Consider the following 14,688-nt stretch of genomic DNA (forward strand, 5'->3'; position numbering starts at 1 on the left):
GGATTATAAATTATTCTACTACAAAGACACATGCACACGTATGTTTATTGCGGCACTATTCACAATAGCAAAGACTTGGAATCAACCCAAATGTCCATCTGTGACAGACTGGATTAAGAAAATGTGGCACATATACACCATGGAATACTATGCAGCCATAAAAAAGGATGAGTTTGCGTCCTTTGTAGGGACATGGATGCAGCTGGAAACCATCATTCTTAGCAAACTATCACAAGAAGAGAAAACCAAACACCGCATGTTCTCACTCATAGGTGGGAACTGAACAATGAGATCACTTGGACTCGCGAAGGGGAACATGACACACCGGGGCCTATCATGGCGGGGGGGGAGGGATTGCATTGGGGAGTTATACATGATATAAATGATGAATTGATGGGTGCTGACGAGTTGATGGGTGCAGCACACCAACGTGGCACAAATATACATATGTAACAAACCTGCACGTTATGCACATGTACCCTAGAACTTAAAGTATAATAAAAAAAAAAAAAGAAAAAAAAAAGAAGATGGGACTTTCACAGTTAGAGAGGTAAATGCCTGGCCTCAAAGCTTTAAAGGACAGGCTGACTCTCTTGTTACGGGCTAATGCAGCTGTGACTTCCAGTTGAAGCCAATGTTCACTAACCATTCTAAAAATCCTGGGGCCCTTAAGAATTACACTAACTCTGCCTGTGCTCCATAAATGGGACAACAAAGTCTGAGTGACAGAACCTCTGTTTAGAGCATGGTTTACTGAATATTTTAAGTCCACTGTTGAGACCTACTGCCCAGGGAAAAAAAAAAAAAAGATTCCTTTCAAAATATTACTGCTCATTAACAATGCACCTAGTCACCAAGAGCTCTGATGGAGATATACAAGGAGATTAATGCTGTTTTTGTGCCTGCTAACACAGCATTCATTCTGTAGCCCATAGATCAAGGAGTAATTTTGACTTTCAAGTCTTGTTATTTAAGAAATATGTTTTGTAAGACTATAGCTGCCATCGATAGTGATTCCTCTGATGGATCTGGGGAGTCAATTTAAAACCTTCTGGAAAGGATTCACCATTCTAGATGCCATTAAGAACATTCATGACTCATGGGAGGAAGTCAAAATATCAATATTAACAGGGGTTTGGAAGAAGTTGATTCCAGCTCTCATGGATGATTTTGAGGGGTTCAAGACTTCAGTGGAGGAAGTCAATGCAGATGTGGTAGAAACACCAAGAGAGTTAGAATAGGAAGTAAAGCCTAAAGATGCGACTAAATTGCTGCAGTCTCACGATCAAACTTGGATGTATGCAGAGTTGCTTCTTATAGATGAGCAAAGAAAGTGGTTTCTTGATTGGAATCTCCTCCTGGTGAAGATGCGATGAACATTGTTGAAATTACAAAAAAGGATTTAGAATATTACATATGTTTAGTTGATAAAGCAGTAGCAGGATTTGACCAGTTTACTTTAATTTTGATGGAAGTTCTACTGTGAGTAAAATGCTATCAAACAGCATCTATGCTACAGAGAAATCTCTTATTTAATTTTTTTTGTCTTATATTTTTTCAGAGGTAGGGTTTCACTTTGTTGCCCAGGCTGGTCTTGATCTCCTGGCCTCAAGAGATACTCCTGCCTTAGCCTCCCAAAGTGCTGGGATTACGGGGGTAAGCCAAAGCATCCAGCCAGAGAAATCTTTTGTAAAAGGAAGAGTTGATTGATGCAACAAACCTTTTTGTTGTCTTATTTTAAGAAATTGCCCTAGGCTGGGCGTGGTAGCTCATGCCTGTAATCCCAGCCCTTTGGGAGGCCAGCGTGGGCAAATCAGTTGTGGCTAGGAGTTCGAGACCAGCCTGGCTAACATGGTGAAACCCCATCTCTACTAAAAATATAAAAATTAGCTGGGTGTGGTGGCACACACCCGTAGTCCCAGCTACTTGGAAGGCTGAGGCAAGAAAATCACTTGAACCTCCAGGAGATGGAGGTTCCAGTGAGCCACAATCGTGCTACTGCACTCCAGCTTGGGTGACAGAGCAAGACTTCGCTCCCCCTCCAAAAATTGCCCTAGCTACCCCAACCTTCATCAACCAACCCCTGATCGGTCATGAGCCCGTAACACTAAGGCAAGACCCTTCATCAGCAGAAAGATGATGCACCACTGAAGGCTTAGAGGACCATCAGCAATTTTATTTTTAGCAATAATGTATTTTTAAATTAAGGTACGTATTGTTTTAGACATAATGCTATTGCACATTTAACAAACTACAGTATAGCATAAACATAACTTTTATGTGCACCAGGAAACAAAAAATTGTGTGACTCACTTTATTACAATATTCGCTTTATCTCGGTGGTCTGGAACCAAACCCGCAATATCTCTGAGGTATGTATGCCTGTACTACAAATAGAATTAAATATATTCAAAAGCATTGGAGAATATTAAAAAAAACCTACCTTGAATCAGAAATTCACAAACTCAGAACAGAAATAGATGAAAAACAAACAAAACATGGAAAAATGAAAGAATAAAAGTTGAGACTCAAGAAAAAAAATGGGAGAAAAAGACTCAACTATCCCAAAAATGAGGAATAAATTACAACATGCCCAAGGGAGAATAAACTCAAATTAAAACGTAATAAGGAACATTGAAGACAGGCATGAAAACAACCGAGAAAATAAAAAATGACATTGAGGGAGAGGAAGAGAGGGGGAGAGAGAGAGAGAGAAAGAGAGAGAGAGAGAAAGAGAGAGAGAGAGAAAGAGAGAAAGAGAGAGAGAGAAAGAGGAGTGGGGAGAAGGAAAGAAAGGGTCAGAGAGAAAGTAGTGAAAATAGCAAATAGGTAGAGAAAAAAACTAATATTCATGTAATTGCAGTCCCTGAAGAAGAAAAACCAAACAATAGAACTGAACTAGTATTTAAAACTATAATTCGCTCAGAATGCAAGAACACATTCCAGAAATTTTAAATACCTAAAATACCTGAATCTACACATTTAAGGGTTCACCAGGTACCTAGGAAAATTAATCTAGAACAAATAAGTCTGAAATACAGCCTAGTAAAAACTATTTGATTTCAAACATAAAGATAAAATTCTCAAGACTTCCAGGCAAAAAGAATAAATAACTTACAAGTTCAAAAGAACTGGATCAGTATCAGATTATGAGATTTTTCAAAAACAAAATACAAGGCAAGGTGAGAAACAGAGCAGCACTAAAAAATAAAACTCAATGAAAGTAATGTGAACCAAGGATTTTACATCAGTTAAGATGTTCCTTAAACATCAAGGCAACAAGAAAAACAGTTTTCAACTTACAAGGGTATAGGGAATTCTGCACTCACTAACCGTTCCTGAGGAATATACTGGAAGATGAGCTTTATTCAACTAAATGGGGGAAATGTCAGCAAAAGGACTGATGGTGAGCATTTAAAAATGTGTAAATGTACATATAAGACACTAAAAGAAAGATAAGGATGAAGGTGGAAGATTAGTGTAAAATTGCTACACATTGGCCAGGCACAGTGGCTCACACCTGTACTCCTAGCACTTTGGGAGGCTGAGGTGGGCAGATCACCTGAGATCAGGAATTGGAGACCAGCCTGGCCAACATGGTGAAACCCCATCTCTACTAAAAATACAAAAAATTAGAAGGCGTGGTGTTGCACACCTGTAGTCCCAGCTACTCGGGAGGCTGAGGCACAAGAATCACTTGAACCCAGGAGGCAGAGGTTACAGTGAGCCAAGACTGCACCACTGCACTCCAGCCTGGGCCACAGGTAAGACTCTGTCTCGAAAAAAAAAAAAAAAAAATTGTTACACATTGTGACAGAGTTAAAAAAAGAAACAACAACTAGAAAATGGGAGAAGAAGAGAAAGCAAGAGAGACTAGTAGAAGCAGTTCCACTGCTATGTACACTATAGGTGGGTTTAAGGGATACTGGCAGGAAAAAAAACAGATACACCAGATATTAAGAGGTTAAACAAATCAACACAGGGTGCTAAGACAACTGGATATCCACAAGCAAAAGGTTAAAGCTTGGCCCTACCTCACACCATATACAAAAATTAACTCAAAATGGATTAAGGACCTAAATGTAAGTGCTAAATCTACAAAATTTAGAAAAAAACATAAAAATAATCTGTGTGATCTTGGATCAGGAAATGATTTTTAAGTTAGGACATCAAAAACAAAGCAACATTATTTCCAATGGCTGCTACAAAAAAATCAAAACAAAACAAAAAACAAAGCAACAAAAGAAAAAATAGATAAAACTGGGCATCATCAAAATAACAAGTGTTTCAGGGATGTAGAAATATTGGAACCCTCATACATTCCTGGTAGAAATATAAAATAGAGAAGCCACATGGAAAAGTTTGGCAGTTCCCCCACAAGTTAAACATAGAGTTACTATATGATCCAACTATTCTACTCCTAGATAGGTACCCAGGAGAAATGAAAACATGTCTACACAAAATTTGTATACAAATATCCACAGGAACATTTTTCATAATAGCCAAAAGGTGAAAACAACCCAAATGTGCAAGATGAATGAATGAATATAATGTAGTATTAATATACCCATACAATGGAATATGTATCATTTGACCATAAAAGGGAATGAAGTACCAATACATGCTACAACACAGACAAACCTGGAAAACATTATGCTAAGCGGAAGAAGCCAGTCACAAAAGACCACTATTATATGATTCCCTTTATGTGAAATGTCCAGAATAAGCAAATCCATAGAAACAAAAAGTAGACTGGTGGTTGCCTGGGTGGAAGAAGGGGTTGGGGGGATGAGAAATGATGGCTAATGGGCATAGAGTTTATTTTTGGGGTGAAGACAATGTTCTAAAATTAGACTGTGGTGATAGTTGCACACTCTACGAATACACTGAAAAACACTGAATTGTACACTTTAAATGGGTAAATTGTGTTATGTTAATTCTATCTCAACAAAGCTGTTACAGAAAAAAAATCAACTGACAGAGATTCCACACTAAATGTGAATTCAGCATTTACAAATGCAAAGAATAAAAATTCCCCAGGAAAGCCTTTGCAACAAAGAAGCCTCAGGCTGGGCGTGGTGGCTCATGCCTGTAATCCTAACACTTCCGCAGGCAGATCGCTTGAGCCCAGAAGTTAGAGACCAGCCTGGGCAACACAGTGAGACTTCCTCTCTCCAACAACAACAACAAACAAACAAACAAACAAACAAAAAGCCACATTCCCATCACAGAAACGCACCAAGTCAGAGCCCACAGAAAAAGAGCACAATCAATAGAATAGTGAGAAGGGGAAGACAGACCTGAAGAGACCATCATGCATTATTATCTTGGCCACGGTGGGTAGCTGTTATCTGTTATTGCCAGTTCTTCAGTAAGGAGGAGCACGAAGTAGATAGAATTCCACAGCTGCCTATCATTATCTTACTTTGATCACATAGATGCAATTTCACACACACACGCACGCATGCACACATACACGCATGCACACATGCACAGATAAATAAGCAAACAAAGGAGTGAGGGCATTTTAAAAGGTGTAAGTACAAAGGTAAATGATTAGAACAAAAATGCAAACCTTCCTAAATACCCCCCCAAACACACCCTAAGTTTTGTAATAAAAGAGCAAAATATCTACCTCTCATAGAGAAATGGCAAAGATAACAAATACACATAATTATAAAATATTATGATGGATTTGAGGCCAAATTTTTCAGTCCTAACAATAAATGTGGGTAGGTTTAATCCACCTATTACAATAAAAATTTTCAATTTGACTAACAAAAGAAACCTCAATGACTTTTACAATACAAAAGACACATCTAAACCAAGGTAACTCCCTTTTTTTTTTTTTTTTTTTTGAGACAGAGGCTCTCTCTGTTGCCCTGCAGCAGCACGATCTCTGCTCACTGCAACCTCCACCTCCGAGTTCAAGCAATTCCCGTGCTTGAACTGGTTCTATAGGTGTGCACCACCATGTGCAGCTAAATTTTTTTGTATTTTTAGTAGAGACAGGGTTTCGCCATGTTGGCCAAGCTGGTCTCGAACTCCTGACTTCAGGTGATCCGCCTGCCTTGGCCTCCTGAAGTGCTGGGATTACAGGCGTGAGCCACAACACCAAGCCTCAAAGTGATTCTGAACGGTTAAAAATAAAAGGTTAGGCCGGGCATGGTGGCTCACGCCTATAACCCCAGCACTTTGGGAGACCAAGGCAGGAGGGCGGATCACCGGAAGTCAGGAGTTCAAGACCAGCTTGGCCAACAAGGCAAAACCCCGTCTCTACTAAAAATACAAAAAAATTAGCTGGGCACGGTGGCTCATGCCTGTAATCCCAGCACTTTGGGAGGTCAAGGTGGGTGGATCACTTGAGGTCAGAAGACCAGCCTGGCAAGCATGGCAAAACCCCGTCTCCACTAAAAATATTTAAAAATGTAGCTGGACATGGCGGCACGCACCTACAGTCCCAGCTACTCGGGAGGCTGAGGCAGGAGAATCACTTGAATCCAGGAGGCGGAGCTTAAGTAAGCCAAGATCACGCCACTGCACTCCAGCCTGGGCGACAGAGTGAGACCCAGTCTCTAAATAAATAAGTAAATAAATACATGGCTGGAAAAAGTATATGAGGCAAATGGAAATAAAGAGAGTAGGTCGCCGGGCAAGGTGGCTCATGCTTGTAATCCTAGCACTTTGGGAGGCCGAGGCGGGTGTATGGCGGAGTCAGGAAATCGAGACCATCCTGGCTAGCACGGTGAGACCCAGTCTCTACTAAAAATACGAAAAAAAAAAAAATTAGCCGGGCATGGGAGCGGATGTCTGTAGTCCCAGCTACTCGACAGGCTGAGGCAGGAGAATCGCTTGAACCCGGGAGGCAGAAGTTGCAGTGAGCCAAGATCGCGCCACTGTACTCCAGCCTGGGCAACGGTGCAAGACTCCATCACAAAAAAAAAAAAAAAAAGACTGGGGATGGCAATCCTGGTCTCAGGCAAAGCAGAATCCATGTCCTAAAGCATTAACTGTGACACAAAAAGATATTTTTTAATCCTAAAAGCCTCACCCCACAATGAAGACATAACATATAAATATATGTATTTATATAAACATAATACAGCAATCACCTTCATGAGATAAAAACTATAAGAGATGCGAGAAGGCACTGGAAACACACTAATAATAGGAGACTGTAATACACCATTCTTTGTACAAGACAGATTAGGTGAACCAAAAATAAGGAGACCTAAGATCGAAACAACATACTCAATAGAGTAACTCTTAGGGTTATTTATCAAACTCTACACTCTGATACTAATGAATACAGTTTCTTCTCAACTGCTCACACCACATTCATCAAAATAATCATATATTAGGTCACAAAGAAAAAATATTTCCCCTTCAAAAAAGTGGAAATATTACAAACAATATGTCTGATTATAATGCAATAAAACTAGAATTTATGAACAAAAATTTAAAAAACAGGCTTTTCCATCTAGAAATTTAATAGCCTACTATCAAGCAACTCCTGGGTATTCTAGAACTAAAATTATACTTTTTTTTTTGAGACAGAGTTTCACTCTTGTTGCCCAGGCTGGAGTGCAATGGCACAATCCCAGCTCACTGCAACCTCCGCCTCCCAGGTTCAAGTGATTCTCCTGCCTCAGCCTCCCAAGTAGCTGGGATTATAGGCATGCGCCAACATGCCCAGCTAATTTTGTATTTTTTTAGTAGACACAGGGTTTCTCCATGTTGGTCAGGCTGGTCTTGAACTCCCGACCTCAGGTGATCTGCCCACATCGGCCTCCCAAGGTGCTGGGATTACAGGCATGAGCCCAGCCAAAGTTATACATTTTTAAAGAAATAATGACACTGAAAACACTATATATCAGAATCTTTTTTATTTTATTTACTTTTTTATTTTTTTTTTAAGGCTAGTCAAGTGAAGTAGCGGGAATGAAGAAGGAAGAAAGAAATCTGTAACTGGTTGTCATCAATTAGTTGTAAATACCACTGCACTCGAACCAGCCTACAAATCCAATTTTATAGCATGCATTTAAAGTAGTAATCAGGAAAATTCATTGCACTAATTACATTGCTTACACCTGTAATCCCACTGCTTTGGGAGGCTAAGGTGGGAGGATCTCTTGATGCCAAGAGTTTGGGACTAGCCTGGGAAACATAATAAGACCCTGTCTCTACAAAAAAATAATTAAAAAAAAAATAGGCATCGTAGCACATGCCTGTAGTCCTAGCTTCTCGGGAGGCTGAGGCAGGGGGATTGCTAAAGCCCAGGAATCCAAGGCTACAGTGAGCTGTGATCGACCACTGCACCCCAGCCAGGGTGACAGAGTGAGACCCTGCCTCAAAAAATATATAAATAAATAAACTTAAAAAATAACAAAATAAACCAAAAGAAAGGACATGGAAGGAAATAATAAAGATGAAAGAAGCCCACGCACAGTGGCCCATGCCTGTAATGCCAGCACTTTGGGAGACCGAGGCAGGAGGATTATTTGAGGCCAGGAGTTCAAGGCCAGCCTGGGCAACACAGGGAGACCTTGTCTCTACAAAAAAAAAATAATAATCAAAATCAGCCAAATGTGGTGGTGTACCACTGTAGTCCCAGCTACTTGGGAGGCTGAGGTGGGAGGATTGCTTGAGCCCAGGAGGTAGAGGCTACAGTGAGCTGAGACAATGCCACTAACTGCATGTCAGCCTGAGTGACAGAGTGAGACCCTGTGTCAGGAAAAACAAACAAAAAAAGATGAAAGTAGAAGAAAAGAATGAGGGAAAAAATAGAAAAACAGATGCAATTAATAATTCAAAATTCTGTATTTTTGAAAAAAATAACAAAATAAAAGAGATAAACCATTAGATAAGGAAAAAAGGGAAAAAGCACAAAAACACAAAATGAGAAAGGGCATGGAGGAAATAAGATGAAAACATTTAAAAATAATAAAGGATGTCTTTGTAGACCTCTACCAAATAAATTTGAAAACCCAGATGAAAGGGATAATTTGCTAGAAAAGTACAGATCACTAAAATTTTCTCCATTAGAGTTAGAAAGTTTAAATAGACCAATTTCCACAGAAAAAAAAATCGAGAAAGTTATAAAGGAAATATCACATGAAAAAGCGTCAGGCCCAGATGGTTTCACAGGGAATTCTACCAAATCTTCAAACACGAGATAGCCTCAATGCTCTATAAATTATTCCAGAGACAGCACAAGAAGGATCAAGCCTGCAGGAAAATCAACCTTTGGAGGAAGATGAACCAGCAAAGGAGAAGCTGAGAAGGAACTTCCTGGGAGGAAGAAGGGAACCTTGGAATACAGATTCTCAGAAACAAAAGAAGGACGTTTCCAAAAGGGAGACTTTCATGGTAAATACTGCAGAGAGATCAAATAAAATAATGAAAATTGTTAACATATGTCTTGAGGGCTAAATGGAAGGTCAGGAAACTGAGAAAGCCAATTATTAACAACTCTTTCAAACAGTCCAGCTGGGAAGGGAAGGGGAGGAGAGAAACTAGGTAGCGGCAGGGTGATTAGAAGTCTAGGAATGAGGTTTTAAAATGGGAGAAACTTGAGTCAGTTTCTTTTTTTTTTTTTTTTTTCTTGAGTCCAGGTCTCGCTCTGTAACCCAGGCTGGTGTGCAGTAGTGCAATCATAGCTCACTGCAGCTTTGAACTCCTGGGCTCAAGTGATCCTCTCACTTCAGTCTTTGAGTAGCTGGGACTACAGGTGCATACCCTATACCCAGCTAATTTTTTTTTTTTTTTTTTGAGACGCAGTCTCGCTCTGTCACCCAGGCTGGAGTGCAGTGGGTGGATCTCAGCTCACTGCAAGCTCCACCTCCCGGGTTTACACCATTCTCCTGCCTCAGCCTCCCGAGTAGCTGGGACTACAGGCGCCCACCACCACACCCGGCTCGTTTTTTTTGTATTTTTTTAGTAGAGATGGGGTTTCACCGTGTTAGTCAGGATGGTCTCGATCTCCTGACCTCGTGATCCGCCCGTCTCGGCCTCCCAAAGTGCTGGGATTACAGGCTTGAGCCACCGCGCCCGGCTACCCAGCTAATTTTTAAAACATTTTTTTGTAGAGACAGGGTCTTGCTATGTTGCCAGGTCTCAAACTCCTGGCCTCAGGTAATCCTCCCAGTTCAGCCTCCCAAAATGCTGGGAGTATAAGTATGAACCACCATGCCCAGCCAGTACATTTATTCTTAGTAAGGAGAGACTATTTGCCTGGCATTAGGGATATAAAGTAGAATGACAGTCATAGCAGAGATGAGTCCAAGTCCAGTTAGTTCAATGTTTCCTTTGATTCCTTAATATTAACTCCAAATAACGTGGTCAGTTTTTCCCAATATTCCATATTTACATATTACCTTCTTCATTGGTCCAAACTGAATTTATTTATTTATTTAGAGACAGAGTCTTGCTCTGTAACCCAGGCTGGAGTGCAGGGGCAAGATCTCAACTCACTGCAACCTCCACCTCCTGGGTTCAAGCAATTCTCATGCCTCAGCCTCCCGAGTAGCTGGGATTACAGGCATGTGCCACCACGTCTGGCTACTTTTTGTATTTTTAGCAGAGACTGGGTTTCACCATGTTGGCCAGGCTGGTCTCAAACTCCTGACCTCAGGTGATCGGCCCGCCTTGGCATCCCAAAGTGCTGGGATTACAGGCGTGAGTCACCGCGCCCTGCACCCAAACTGAATTTTTATCAATGGTCACACTCTATGTTAATTTATCAAACACGACTAAGTACCAGTGACTGCTAGGGGGTAGGAATACAAAGTCAGAAGAGACCTAGTTTTTTTCCTGGGGAAGTGAAGTCTCTAGTGGGTAAGAATGATGACATGAGTGCCAGCAGTTCCTGGTTTACTGAGTGTTGCACACGTACTATGTCATGTAATCCTCACAACAAACACATGAGGAAGCTGGAATTACCTGCATTTCATGAGTGAATAAAGCCAGCCTCAAAAAAGTTAACTGATCTGCTCCAGGTGGAGGACCTGAAAGTAGAACGCAGGTTCTTGCACTATGATACTAACACTTCCTCACCTTGCAACTCCTACCGTCAGAAAGATGACCCTGTGGAGACTGGCCGGTCACTTGCTCAGGTGCTTGGTCAGCAGAATTGGGCTTTAGCATACTTGAGAATAGTTGACATCAGGCATCACATCTAAAATTGCCATCTAAATTTGGAAAGCAGCTTTTATGCCCTCTGCTGCCCGGATAATGTAGCCTGTAGGGCACAAAGACCATGTTTTATTTATCATGAGCCCAAGTACTGTGTTTTATTTAGCATTATACCTGTCCCTCTCCGCTTTATATAGTGCTTTTAAATATTTGCTCCTTCAACATTTGTGCAGATTCATTCACTCACCTAATTTTAGAACCCTGATAAAGTTTTGAATATAATCTAGGGCAGCAGTTAAAAAAAAAAAAAACAAAAAAAAAACCTTCAAATTTAAGGAGTGAAAGAGTATGGGGGCAAAGGGTATTACAGAATAGCCTTTTGAATTAAGGTATTTACTTTAAAAAATGTATGAACCTCAAGATGCTTCTGTGCTCTGAAATTTTTACCAGATGGTAATAACATGGCTGGGTGCAGTGGCTCATGCCTGTAATCCCAGCACTTTGCAAGGCCAAGGCAGGAGAATGGCTTGAGCTCAGGAGTTTGAGACCAGCCTAGGCAACATAGTGAGACATTGTCTCTATTTAAAAATAAAAAATTAAAAATAATTTTTAAAAATACCAACAAGACAAAGTTTGTCTAAATGTACTTTCCAGAAATGTCTCATTTGACCCTTAAAACTATCCTTAAGAAAGGTAAGGCAAATGTATTATAACCCCTACTGCATCGTTGTGGAAAGAGTACCTTAGGAAAGTTAAGTGACTTGTTCAAGATAATCAGATATACTGGATTTCAAGGGCATCCTAACTTTAAATATCTTCTTTGCTCTATTAAGCCTTTGCTTCACCTAGATAACCTTTCTTTACCAAAATAGTAAAGGTGAAATAAAAGATGAGAAGCTGAAGTGCTATCAACAAATAAGAAAAAAGTGATGACTAGAGAGGGGTACTTGTACTTGGTTGAAGAGTACAAGTATGGCTCAAAAGTATTCCTATAGAAATCCCTTTAAATGTTGCCTTTTGCTAGGGTGTGGGTAAAGACACTCACAGATTGTTGGTAGGAGTGTAAAACAGCATATCCTTTCCAGAGGGAACTTGAGCAATTCACATTAAAAAAAAAAAAAAAAAAAAAAAAAACACCCTTATGTGCATACTCTGCCCAACAATTCTATCATCTAGGAATGTACACTTAGAAAGTAATCATGGGCCAGGCGCGGTGGCTCACACCTGTAATCCCAGCACTTTGGGAGGCTGAGGCAGGCAGATCGCTGGAGGTCAGGAGTTCGAGACTAGCCTGGCAAATATGGTGAAACCCCGTCTCTACTAAATATACAAAAATTAGCCAGGCATGGTGGCATATGCCTGTAGTCCCAGCTACTCAGGAGGCTGAGACAGGGGAATCGCTTGAACCTGGGAGGTGGAGGTTGCAGTGAGCCGAGATCGCGCCACTGCACTCCAGCCTGGGCGACAGAGTGAGACTCGAAAGTAATCATAGATATGCAGACTTTACATTTACCCAACAATGTATTTTAATAGAGAAGAACTGAGAATGACCAATGAAATAAATTATAATATAACAGCCATGTAATGGCATGCTATCTTAGTCAGAAAAAGATAATTACAAAAGAGAATTCACTTTAGAAAAACTTATATCTTAAGCTCTGCATAGAAAAAGACTGGAGGTGTATAACCACATTCACAACGGTTACTTGGAATGGTGAAACCATATTCACCATGGTTATTTGGAATTTGGAATAGTGAAACAACGTACCTTCATTGTGATTCCTATCTTAGAAATGTGTATAAACGCTAAAGGTTCCTATATATTAAAATGTTTTTAATAAGACGTTTTAAAGGTTTCTTGGGGGTGACTGAAACAGCTGTGATTTCAAAATAAAATTTTGAAATTAAAATATTAATTAAACATTAAAAATAAAACATTGCTATACCATTACCATTAAAATACCAATGAAAAATAAAGCCCTCGTTATGAATCCACAGCAAAACCTTTTCTTTTCAAATTCTTGTCTGTCGTTCTGACCTGTTCACATTCAGAAAAATGCTAAAAAGACTGCCTGGCCAGGAGCCTAAAGAGGCCTTCCTGCTTTCTACCTACAGTTTGTAATTTGTTCCAAGAAAAAAAAAAAAAAAAAAAAAAGGGCAATCACCTAATAGGCAGTTCGAAAAGCACCTGGGTAGGAAAATATTTACGGGTTAGGTTTCTCTCCCATTTCTTTCCCTCGAGACCTACCAACAGGACAGTCCTGACAGTGACTGGCCCAGTTTCCCAATACAACCTAGAGAAGCACGGGAGATGCGCCAATTTTCAGTAGACGTTTCTAAAACGACAAGTTTTACTTTACAATGCAGGATAATGAGCAGCATTCACTACTCATTCTCGACGTTGACAGAGGAAGATGCCGCTGCGCGGCAGGAGCGCCTCACCAGGACAAAGCGGGGTGCGGGGGGGTCCTCGGCTCAGGCCCCGCAGGCGACGCGTCCAGGGCCGCCTCGAGAACAAGGGCACCGTCCCCGGACACCGCCTCCCCGGCCCCCGCCCTTTTGACAGATGCAGGGAACCGCGGGGACCGCAACCTGCCCGACGACGGCAGAGGATCAGGGTCGCGGCAGCAGGTGCCCGGGTGGCCGCGCCTGTCGAGGGACCTCAGGGGCGCCGGGCAGCTGTCCCCTGGAAACCCGAGACGGGTCGCCGCGCCCGAGGGAAGGCGCTGACAGAGGGACCTACGGGGCGCAGAGGAGTTGTCCCCAAGGAACCCGAGTCGGACCGCCGCATCCTCCCCGCTGCCCCGTCCGCCACCCCGAGAACCGCCCCTCCTGGGTGGCGGACACGCCCTCCCTGCGGGCCCAGGCCTCCTCGCCCCGCCCCCCCCGAGCCGCTCACCCGGCCGGGAAGTCCCCGCTGCCGCCGCCGCCGCCGCCGCCGCCGCCGCCGGCCCCTCGGGCCTCGCCCCTCACTCTGCCGCCGCCTCCCACGGCAACGGCACCCCAACCGCCTCTGCCGGGTCATGGGACCCGGAACCACTTCCTTCCGGAACCGCCTCGCCCCGCCCCTGCCCTGGCCCCGCCCACTGTTCGCGGCCTCGCGCGGAGCCGGTTCTCCAGCCAACCCCTATCCTCTACTCTCCCGGCGAGGGTGCCCCGCCCGGGCTTCTCGGGCCAGAGCGCTGCGCCCCCTGCCGGCCGTTCCCACCGCTGCCGCTCTGTCCAGGGCGCCTGCGCCCTCTGCCACCCGCCCGCCGGGTCCGGCTACAGCGCCTGCGCCCTCTGCCGCCCTCCCGCCGGAAAGGAAGGGACTTAATGGGCGTTCCAGGTCCAGGGATCCTGGGGGTTAAGGCCCAGGGTTTGGAGGTCACCCCTCAGTCACGGACAGAACTTGATCCCGTGGGCCTTCCAGCTTTGTGCAGATCTCTAACCATTCACCTACCCTCTATCCATTTCCCACGCCTCAAATTAAGCATATTCCCGGAAAACAAAGCCTCCCCGCTGAACTTCCCAAATGGTCGGATGGTACCAACATCTATCCATCATCCAATTCAA

At 42.7% G+C, this 14,688-nt stretch overlaps 1 protein-coding gene across 5 annotated transcripts in view; it reads right to left on the reverse strand.

Annotated features, from left to right (window-relative positions):
- Positions 1 to 14,147, reverse strand: part of BCLAF3 (BCLAF1 and THRAP3 family member 3) — a 75,699-nt gene extending 61,552 nt beyond the window's left edge. For all 5 annotated transcript variants that reach the window (XM_030934321.1, XM_030934320.1, XM_030934318.1 and 2 more), the window contains exons 1-2: positions 14,033 to 14,147; positions 11,056 to 11,239 (exon numbers count right to left, since the gene is read on the reverse strand). The gene's annotated coding sequence lies outside the window, so the exon portion shown is untranslated. The remainder of the gene's footprint in view (positions 1 to 11,055; positions 11,240 to 14,032) is intronic.
- Positions 14,148 to 14,688: the final 541 nt, after the last annotated feature.

The sequence above is a fragment of the Rhinopithecus roxellana genome, chromosome 7, assembly GCF_007565055.1.
Source record: "Rhinopithecus roxellana isolate Shanxi Qingling chromosome 7, ASM756505v1, whole genome shotgun sequence".
Classification (NCBI taxonomy): domain Eukaryota; kingdom Metazoa; phylum Chordata; class Mammalia; order Primates; family Cercopithecidae; genus Rhinopithecus; species Rhinopithecus roxellana.